The sequence below is a fragment of the Emydura macquarii genome, unplaced genomic scaffold (assembly GCF_026122565.2).
Source record: "Emydura macquarii macquarii isolate MOO-44397 ecotype Brisbane River unplaced genomic scaffold, CSIRO-AGI_Emac_v2 contig_2636, whole genome shotgun sequence".
Lineage (NCBI taxonomy): Eukaryota > Metazoa > Chordata > Testudines > Chelidae > Emydura > Emydura macquarii.
The window spans coordinates 5,942,498-5,953,838 of NW_027132773.1; positions in this window are offsets into that span (position 1 = coordinate 5,942,498).

An 11,341-nucleotide genomic window follows, 5' to 3' on the forward strand; every position below is an offset into this window, starting at 1 on the left:
AGTGGCCATTTTCTTCTTGGACTCCCCATGGACATGATGCCCAGGCCCCAGACAGCCTGGCATCAGACACACCTGTATCTCTGGGTCTCTGCAGATAGTAAACAACCTTTTCCTGCCACCTAATTAACAATGCAGCATATAAGGGAAACTAAGGCACACATACTATTAATACAAAATAGTATAGGAAATTCCAACTCAATCACTACAGGAATTGACTTTTCATTGTTTTACTCGTACTAGAAGAGGTAGCAGTACAACAAACAGAAGTAGCTATCTGCTTTTTACTTCCCTGTTGTGTTAGTTGGGGTGTAGAGCATGTGAAGCAGTTTGTATACGGTCAAAGGGATGTTCCTTGAATCCTCCTGAGAGATCTCTATTAAACTTCCATGGAGGCACTCTGCAATCCTTTCCCAAAGGTTTCTAGGGATGGCAGCCTTATTTCTTCCTCTGTGGTGGGACATTGTTCCATGCCAGTCCCCCTTCAGCAGTCACCATTGCAGTAAACAGACGAGCAGCATACGGATCTGGGATGCTCTGGGACACCAGGAGCAGCTCTGCTCTCTGTGCCTTTCTTATCCTCAGGTGTGAGGTATCAGCTAAAATCACCACCGCATCTGGAAAATAGTGCCAGTACTCAGTGCCATTGACCTATACTCGTATCCATGGGAAAAGGGGCTGAAATTTTGTTTCATGTACAATTCCCTCCACGTTTATTCCCACCCCACGGCTGGTGGGACATAATCACAATGGTTGGGACAGGAAAGCAGCACTATGCAGAGGCTACTACTCCACATTGGAGGACTGGAAGGACAACCACAGCTTCACATGCACTGATCTGGGAAAGCCATGGTTGCTGTATGTGTAGCCAAAATGGACTGAAATTGGACATGACTGTTCATTCCCCTTGTTAAGTTCTATTCCATTAATTTATTTAAAACTTATTATATTTGTTTTTTAATAGCTGGAGTTTTGGTACACAATACAATTCTATTTTTTGCAAATTAATTCATCTTTATCACTTCCCAATATATGCTGCAGAATGCCTCGCGCTATTGAAAGCACCCACTACTTGTTATTGTAGAAGGCGACAGAACTCATAGCATCAGTGACATACACAGTGTAGTAATTATAAATGTACAGCAAGCACCACATAATACATAAGTGCATTAACCTACAGTATTATATTCATAAATGTACAGTAAGCAACACCCAATTCCTATCAGGCTCCAAAACTTCAGGGCATTGTGGCTCACTGTTAAAGTGCTCTTTCAAGGTCCTCCCTCAGATGCATAGCTCTTCTGAATCTAATAGCTCTCATGTTGGGTTGTTCAAGCTCAGACAGCTGCTCCACCTCTGCCCCAGAGGCAACTTGCCCCCTTTGCTTCACAGATATTATGCAGGACACAACAGATGGTTATAACCATTGGGATATTTTTTTCTCACTGAGAGCCAATCTCATGAGTAAAACACTGCCAGTGTCCCCTCAATCTACCAAAAGCACATTCAACTGTCATTTTGCACCTTCTGAGCTGGTAATTGAATCTTTCCTTGGTGCTATCATGGTGATTGGTGTATGGCTTCATGAGCCAGGGGAGTAAGGGTTGGCTGGGTTCCCCACGATCACTATAGGCATTTTAACATTGCCAATGGCAATCTGCCAGTCAGGAAAGAATGTCCCTGTTTGGAGCTTTCTGAACAGTCTTGTGTTATTAAAGATGCATGTTGTTGTGTGACCGCCTGTTGGCAGAGAAGGAGTTAAAGAGAGCCTTTGGCCAAGGTAGGCCCCCCGCATCGTTATACCTCCAGCCAGTGCCAGGCCTGGTGGGGTAAGAAAACAAGAGATCCTCACTTAGTTTGGGGCTGACTAGCAAAGCTGCAGGAGCTAGCTGCCTCCCTACCTGAGGGGAACAGTGCCAGCCATGGCAGCCACCAGGAAATAAATACCATCTATCTGCCCAAAGGAGACTGCGGAAGAGGCTTAGGAGCACCCAGCCTCAGCGATAACTGGGTGACTGAAGCACAGAGACCTTGGGGGGTTCTGACCCTGTCAAACTCACAACCGCCTTGCCTTGGGGAAACTGGTACCGCAGCAGGGCACTGCTCAAGATCCACGAGGGGGTGCTACTAGTGACAAACCACCACAGCAACTTGGATTATAGCGGCCACGCCCCAAATTGAAGGGACAGCAGTAGGAAGTAGTGCAGGGCAGTGGATGTAGACTCCCTATTGGGAGGTCCCCTGTTTAGGGGTTGACAAACACATGGTCCTGGCCCAGGAGGGACCCAGTGGTGTGGGAATACCCAGTACCCCTTGCCACAGTGCCTTAAAGACTAAGGCAATTCAAACAGGGACGCAAGGGGCTGTAAGTCAAGCATTCTAACCACTAGACCACCCGGCCTTCCATGTGTCCTGTTACGTGTTGCCTTTTGTCACATTCAGATCCATCTTGAGATCCTGAATCTTTAGACTTTGGATTTGTGAGTGATCTGAGGAGCTGCTGAAGATACGCTTTAGTTTGGCCCTTTTTTCTTGGAACTGAGGTAGATGCTCCCAACACTTTGTGCAGGTCCTTAGGACACCTGTCCGGATCTGAGGATAAGGAATGTACTCTAGTTAAATGTGGATCCAATGATCTGAGCACCAGGGCTACATTTGATTTGGAACTGGAACTGAAATTAAAGCTCTTGTCATGGCTCCGGAAGTTTCTTGAATCCAGACAGAATCGTGAGCCAGTTCTGGTCCCTATTCCTATTAATTAGATCCTTTAGAGCCACCAGATCCCAAAGGTTTAGCTGATATGGCCTCTTGCAATAGAAGAGGCTGAAGTCTATTTGTCTCTCTTTCCTGGCATGAGGAATGAATGTGCTGCATATTTCAGCCTGCTGGCACATGAGTTTCACCAAAGCATTTTAGGCACTGGACATGCGTATCAGAAGATGAGAAAACTGCTGGACACGACCCCTATTTTTTAGAGGGGTAGCTGTGTTAGTCTGTATACAGCATACTCGTATACTTGTATACTAACAACGAGAGTCCTGTAACACCTTAAAGACTAACAAATTTTTGCGAGCATAAGCTTTCGTGGGCTTTGTCAGATGCATGAAATGGAAATCACAGATAGGAGGTATATATTCACATCCAAGGGTGAGAAACAACAATGGGGAGGGCAAGTGCTAACAAAGTCAGTTCAGTTAGAGTAGATGAGGCCTATTCACAACCGTTGATTAGAAGGTGAGAATGTGTGAACTGTGACAATTACTTCTTGTAAAGAGATAACCATTCCAAGTCCCTATTCAGACCCACTCTGATTGTGTCAAGTTTGCATATGAGTTCCAGCTCTGCAGTTTCTTGCTGAAATCTGTTTTTGAAGTTTTTTTTTGTGGATAGGCCTTATCTACTCTAATCTGTTTATAAAATCCATTTGTATACCTTTTAGTACAAAGCCTTTAGATTTAATTGTCTTTTAAACATATCATAAAACTGGCTTTTTCTTTTTTCAGAGCCCCCAACATACAAAAACTAAAGATGGATGGATTAAATCTGCTGGTAAATGCGAAGACTCGGTGTCTTATGCCCATACTTCATAGCAAACAGGAAGGGGAAAAATATGTTACTAGTGTCCATGAACACTTTTCAAGATAAGAAATCAACATCAGTAATGAGCTACCTGCATACTATGGCTAGTGGAAATATGTTACAATTCTTACATCTCCAATATAGTCTCAGAGGGAAATGCTTTCTTCTTAAAGCAGGGTTATTGACCAAACTAATATAATACAGATCTGAGACATATCACCGTACTTATGCTTTGTTCTTGTTAAGAGGATGCTTTTGTAATGGAGGAGCACTTGCCTATTGTACACAGGTGGAACACAGAGGCCTGCAGTGATATTTTTAAGACTTGTAGAGCAATATATTTTGTATAGCCATTTTACTAATAACTGTTTTTGCCTATATACTGGCTGGTGCCTGTAGGTGCATCACTATTTTCAATGGAATGACAGACTAGCGCAAGCTTGTGACCATCTTGATCAGTAGCAGCAAGCCTGAGATTCTATATAACAGCTGCTACATTTCTCCATTAGTTCAACTAGTAAAGGTTTATATTTCTGAAGTAGAAAACTGTAAGCTTTATTCTCTATGCTACACAGCTGGAGCAGAGATTCATCACAAAAGAACCAAAACAACAGACCTGAAGTTAAGACGATTAGATTCAATCTTGCCTGAGTAACAGTTTCTATGAGTCTGTTTTATTATCTGATTCGCCATAATCTGTGTAATACAGTATCTCTTTCTTATGCTCATTTGTATAGGATTCTAGGACTCTAAATAGTTACAATACAATGTAGCAAAGTGAACTACAAATGCAGCTATCAGTCTTTAACCTGTTACACAACAGGAATTGTGCCTGAATAAGAACTGAGACCTGATTCAACAAGGTATTTAAGTACCTGCACAACACCTTTAAGCATGTGTTTCAGAAGACCTGTTCATGTACTTAAAGTTGTGCATAGATTTCAGTACCTTGCTGAATTGAAGCCTGAAGTGTTTGGCCCTGTAAGTTTAAGAATTACCTTCCCTTTGCATTTACAAGAACACAATTGAGTTATTTTGCATAATTGTAAGAACACAACTTACCCACTCTGAAAACTTAAAACAAAACCCCAACATCCATGGTGATATACAGCTCAACTTTAAAAAAAATTAACACACACAAAAAGTAATTACTTTAAAAAATTTTTAAAAAGCATTGTGATACAGCAGGGCTTCTCCCTGATGAGACTCTGCCATGCACACAGTCTTTCAGGCTGTTTTACTGTCCAACTTAACAAAACAGATCCTCAGCACGCCCATCTGCACATCTGCCTGCCTTCCCTCACAGGGGACCTTAGCAGTCCTATTTACTGCAGCTTCCTGCCTCACTCTCCCTCCAGCCATTCCTTCTCACAGCCAATCCTATTCTTTTCCAACTCTGAAACTCCCTCAGATCCTTTATAGCCCTGGTGCAGCTGCATACCCTTAGTTGGCCCAACTGGGAGCACCTGCTCTGGCACAGGGACACTGGATCTACTTCAGTTACAGCAGCCAGTCACCCTGTGACAAGCATTTATATTTCCACACAGTTTATGAAGTATTGCTAGGGTTGAAAATTTTCTAGCAGCTAATGAGTGGCTGAGTTACAATCCCAAGGTAAAACTCAAGAGTCCACAACTCCATCCCATCTACTCATTAACTGGCAGGAAATGCTTGACCTAGAAGTTGTTATTGCTAAAATTTGCGTACTCCTGCTGCTTGACTCATGAAAAGCATAAATCTTCATAAATATTGTTTAAGATATGTGATATCCAGACAATGGGAAAGCTCATGGTCATGTAAGACCATTACACAAATTATTTTTATACATGGTCTCATTTTAGTGAAAACTGCATGACAACCAAGTCAGCATCTCTGTAATCTTTTTTTCTAAACTAGTAGTTATTGTGATGAGGATACAAAAGAAGGTTGTATAATGCATGTATAACCACATATATTTTATCTTAGACTTCCATATTGCCAATCCTAAGAATTCAAAAATCATGAGTCAGACCTCAAAATATCATGAAATTGGTTTAAAAATCATAAAATTAAAAATCAAATTGGATTCACTTTATTTATCTTCTGACTTCTAACCCTTTAGGGTGCACTTGGGTCAAGGTTTCAAGCTGTTCTCTACCACCACAAGGGCTATCAACTTACTTTATTTTAAAAAGTGGAAGCTGAATTTCTCATGTAGGGACTTGTCTCCAGGAGCTGGGCCTTTGAGAGCAACACTAAAGATCACAGGATTTGCAATTAAATTGAGAGATGACAACACTAATACTTGCATTTTTTAAATCTATTAGAAATGAATGAATAATTCATAAAAAATAATTTATTACACAAATAACACCTCCTGTAATATTTGTGATACCTCTGTGAACAGATCATGGTTTCCTTAAATGTATTTATTGTTCAAAACTACTTGGTGAAATCCTTTATAGAAGTAGTTTATTCTATAGTTTGCTTTTTGAAATTCAAACTATATTCTTAGTTGTGATTGGTCCCATCAATCATATAGTACTTTTTCCTGTTCCCTTATTGGATAAGTTTTGTACTCATAACAAGGGTATATTTTGTGGATACTTTCAAAAAGTGCATTTAAAATTCAGCTTCTAGGAGTATTAGAGTCAACAAGCTTTAAATTCATATTCAGCAAACATCTGTATTAGTAAAACATGGTTGAATAAATTTACGCAAGGAGTAAACACAAAATATGGTGGAAGATACATGAAGCAAATTTGTTTAAAAATAAAATAAAAGTATTTTAATAGAAAATGGTTTGCAATATTTGCCCAGATCTATTGTCTCTAATAATTGTCTTTTTGGAATTTTATGTGCACTAATTTTTTTCTTTTATGTTAAAAACCTAATAAAGAGGAAAAAAATGTACACATCCACTGTAAGCAAATTTCTTCCAGCAGTTAATTGCTAGATATGAAAATTACAGTAGCGCAAATTAAACTGGTTTCAAAAAGTATTTACTCTAGTGCCCTCTAGTGCTGAGCACCAAAATAGCAGGCATAAAGTTAACACAAATTTGTACTCTTCTTTCGTTCTTCAATTTAAAACAAAACTTTCCAAAATGAAATGACATGAAAGGGATAGCTTCGTTTTAGCTATTTGTAATGCCAAGGAAACCTCAGTTAATTTACAGTGGAGTCTCTTGTTTCTTGCTTGAATGAATAGCATTGCAGAGGCAACATTTTTAATTCACTGAGTTATACAAGTGATTATGCCCTTTCTAGATGATTTACAGAATAGTGCTCAACAGAGCTCTGAAGAGAACTCTGATACATCTATACTGGGCATAAAAGTCAGTCTGGACATAGAAAAGGATAGTTTCTATTGACAGATCAATGAATCTCCCTTAAGGAGATGGATTTAAATGCTAAAATAGGACTTACATTCTAATAGGAGCAGAATAACCCCCTGAACTGGAAGACTAATCTTCATGAAGGCTAAATCCTGGTGCTTCCCTGCTAAATAAACACTGGACCCTGTTTCTTCTTAGGGTTCAAATGTGGGTGGGGGTCAAGAGTAGAATCAAGCCATACGAAGTGAAGTGCAAAAGATCCACATAGGAAAGTGAACATGCACACAAAATAGGTGATGAAATTTGTATGTTATATTTACAGTGTGAAAGTCAAGGAGCTAGAAGTGTAGACTGCATTAGTGACCACTCACTAGACTCCTCATGTAATGCACTGGGAATCTAATCAGATCAGGCCTCTTCTGAGGTGTTTCAGAGGGAATCATTATAACATATACTCCAGTCACCAAGTGATCTATCCCCTGTTGCACATTCCCAGTTTCTGGCAGAGGCTAGGGACAGTTCAGTGCATGGTTTTGCATCCCTGCCCATCCAGGCTAATAGCCATTGATGGATCTATCCTCTATGAATTTATCTAGTTCGTTTTATAATCCTGTTATAGTCTTGGCCTTCACAACATCCTCTGACAAAGAGTTCCACAGGTTGACTGTGCATTGTGGGAAGAAATACTTCCTTTTGTTTGTTTTAAACCTGCTGCCTATTAATTTCATTTGGTGACCCCTAATTCTTGGGTTATGAGAAGGAGTAAATAACACTTCCTTATTTACTTTCTCCACAACAGTCATGATTTTATAGACCTCTATCATCTTAGTCATCTCTTTTCCAAGCTGAAAAGTCCCAGGCTTATTAATCTCTGCTCATATGGAAGCTGTTCCATACCCCTAATCATTTTAGTTGCCCTTTTCTGTACCTTTTCCAATTCCAATATATCTTTTTTTAGATGAGGCAACCAGATCTGCACACAGTATTCAAGATGTGGGCATACCATGGATTTAAATATATAGTGGCATTATCATATTTTCTGTCTTATTATTTATCCCTTTCCTGATGGTTCCCAGCATTCTGTTAGCTTTTTTGACTGCCGCTGCACATTGAGCAGATGTTTTCAAAGAACTATCTAAGAGGACTCCAAGATCTTTCTTGAGTGGTAACAGCTAATTTAGACCCCATCATTTTGTATGTATAGTTGAGATTATGCTTTCCAATGTTTTCCATTTCCTTTCCTCTGAAAGCTTTTTCAGATGTACATAGTATAACAGAACTACTAGGCTTTGTAGTAAGAAGCTTAAGGCCTGTAAAACAGGCTAAGGCCTAAATGGAAAAAGCCGAGTGAACAGAAGTATAAGGGGTCACTCAAGTTAACTGAGACTGGTATAGGAAAGTGCTGATTCTGCAAGGTTGTAAGACTGCCAAAATATTACTAAAATATGTAGTGGGTATAAGAGGTACCAAGATACTAACTCTCTGAAATGACACTTTGATGGGTAGAAATGATACATGGAGTGGCGGTGCCCAAATCAGCCAATCAACGGAAAAAGGTGGTATTAGACTACGTCAGGAGGGTGGCAACTACCTCCGTGAAAGGGGGCAGACCGAAAGTGTATGTAACAGTGTATAAAAGAGGGTGTCAGAGGGAATACCGGTGTCCAATCTAGGGGACAACGGAAAGTCCCGCCGTTGGGCCAAGACCATTGTAACGCCGCCAATATGAAACTGACCCAGACATACTCTGTAAGTCATTTCTCATTGTGCCACACGCAATAAACCTCGCTTGGGCGCCTTCGTTACTCAGCTAATCTGTGGTCGTGTTGACTCATTCAATCATGAGAGCCGTCTCAGTTTCCTGGCCAGAGCTGGGACAGCATCTACACAGGGACACACGCACGCAGCCTACACTGATAAACACCGGTGACCAACACACTGTTACATACACTTTCGGTCTGCCCCCTTTCACGTAGGTAGTTGCCACCCTCCTGACGTAGTCTAATACCACCTTTTTCCTTTTTCTTACTACAGGCTTTAGGCATTCCCTTTAGCTGAAAGCTTAGAGTAAAACTCTTACCAGAGTTAGTAGGATTGGGTTAGAAACAAAGCTGTATAAAACTCACTGATACACTTGACCCAGTTCGTGTGAACGTTTGATAAAGATTTCAGTATAAGTGGGATTCCGTTCCCGCCCCGACAGTGAAACCATGTGCTGGGGCCCCTGTTCCTATAAAGAGGCCTAAACTTCACTTCACTTCGCTTCCATAGCGGCAGAGGAACTGTCATAGAAGATCAGACCTATGTAGAGCCTAATCCACTATCCTGTCTCTGCACCCAGCCCCAAGGTCTTTCCTCCACTCTCTTCCCTTGCACCCAGATCCCTACATTCTCCCCTGCACCCAGCTCTCCCCTGCCACTCCCCCATACCCAGTCCTGAGCTTTCTCATGCTGCCTCTGCACCCAGACCTGCATTCTCCCTGCTGCACTCAACTTCACACACACTCCCCTCCCGCTACCCCACACCCATCCCCCCATATTGCCCCATGCCCCTCTCTGAGACGCCACCACCACCCCACGGTCTCCCTGCCCCACATCCAATCCTCCCACCCTCCTGGGAACTGGGGGTTTTCAGTGCCCCCTGCTCTGCTTCTCCTGGGGAGCAGGGGGTGCCTGCTGCCAATGGGTGCTGGAAGGACTACAAAGCTGGGGGGAAGCCCAAGCCGGTGCATAGGGTTGCAATGCCATTCAAATTTGGGCCACACTCCCCACTCTGTTATGACGGAGAGTTGGCCAGGCCAAATTTCCAGTCCCAGTCAGGGACCAAGGCCCTCTTTCCTGAGTTGATACAGTGAATTTAGAACCCTGTAAAATGTATGAATGGTTCAATTTTTCCCACACCAGTGTGCATTACTTTGCACTTATCAGCATTGAACTCTATCTGCCATTATGTTGCCCACTCAGATAGCTTGATTAATTTACTTTGAAGTTCCTCACATTCTTCTCCAAACTTAACTAACTTTCCCTTTTGCTACCTTCTGCATGTGTGCCTGATGCATTGCAAGCCCACCATCTCTTCAGGGAAGTTAATTGCCCCTCTCCCAATGTATCTTTAGAGATGACTAGCTAGCCCACTATCTCCTCACAAACACTCTGCCGCATCATCTTCTCTGGTGGGGGTCCAGCAAGATTAGCCAAATCTCCCACCAACAATTCCTAGGACATCTTCAAGAAAGCAGACTGCTTACCTACTTCCATCTCCCCTGCCTCCACAGTCAGCAATATCAAGACTCAAAAGCTCCACCACAGTCCCAATGCTTCTTCTTCAGTGGCCAACTGTCCTATTCTGAAACCTGATGCATTTCAGGTTTCACTATATGGATCTAGAATCTCCAGTCAGGTGATTTGCATCACAAAACATAGATTCTATTTTGGGGAAAAATCCAAACATTTCAAACAAAGAAATGCAGAATGTATTTTAAAAAGGAAACCAGAATCTTAAACAGTGTGTTCTCCTAGTCTCAACATCTTTTAAAATGTTATATATCTATGGATAAACTAAGTGCACTTAAAGCATTAGCAGCAGCAGCAGTTAATCAATATATTTTGAACAGTGTCTAGAACCTATTGTTTTAGTTGTGCAGCAAGTGGCTAGAAGATGTGCTGTAAATTGTAATGTAAAGATAAAGAATAAAAAGCCTTTATTGCTGATTTTCCTAATGTAATGCAGGCCAGCTCCAATTCTATTCCAGATTTTACTAAACAACATTTTCTTGAAACAACTTAATCAATCTCATCATGGCATTCTCTTCCTAAAAAAGGCTGCTCTCAAGTTTTTTGGAGTCCTCCTCAAGCAATGGTAATTGAGTCTGATTTCCCCAGCATCCATGCAAAAAAATAGGATGATAGCTATAGAGAATTTGCATTGATCAATGGCCAACAGACTCAAAGCATCCAAAATATGTTTACAGTTGATTTTTTTTTAAATGACTTCATATAGTACTTCACTCCCTTTCTCTCTTCAAGGTCAGCAGCTGGGAACGGGCTGGTATAGAGGGCCTCAGCATCAGGAGCAAAGGAGCCTAATTATACTCTGATATTTTTTTAACATGTGGCATTATCAAATGTATGCCTTTTAAATACCCAGGCCTACGATAATCATGTGACACAATTAACTCATTTCTTCTTGCTTAAATTAAGAATAAAGGCAAACCCCAGGGAAGTATTGGGATTGGAGATAAATGGGATTTGGACTAGGCCCAAATGTGGGTGTATCATGTCAGCAGCAGGGTGGGAATGACACTTATTTAGATGGGGGGAAAACTGGTTGGTCTGTTAAATATACGTAGATGGAGATTTCACTCAATTTAATATGATCACTAGAAACAACATAGATGTTGTAATGATGCTCACTCTGTAATATGGTAACACCCTCTTAAACAGAAAGAC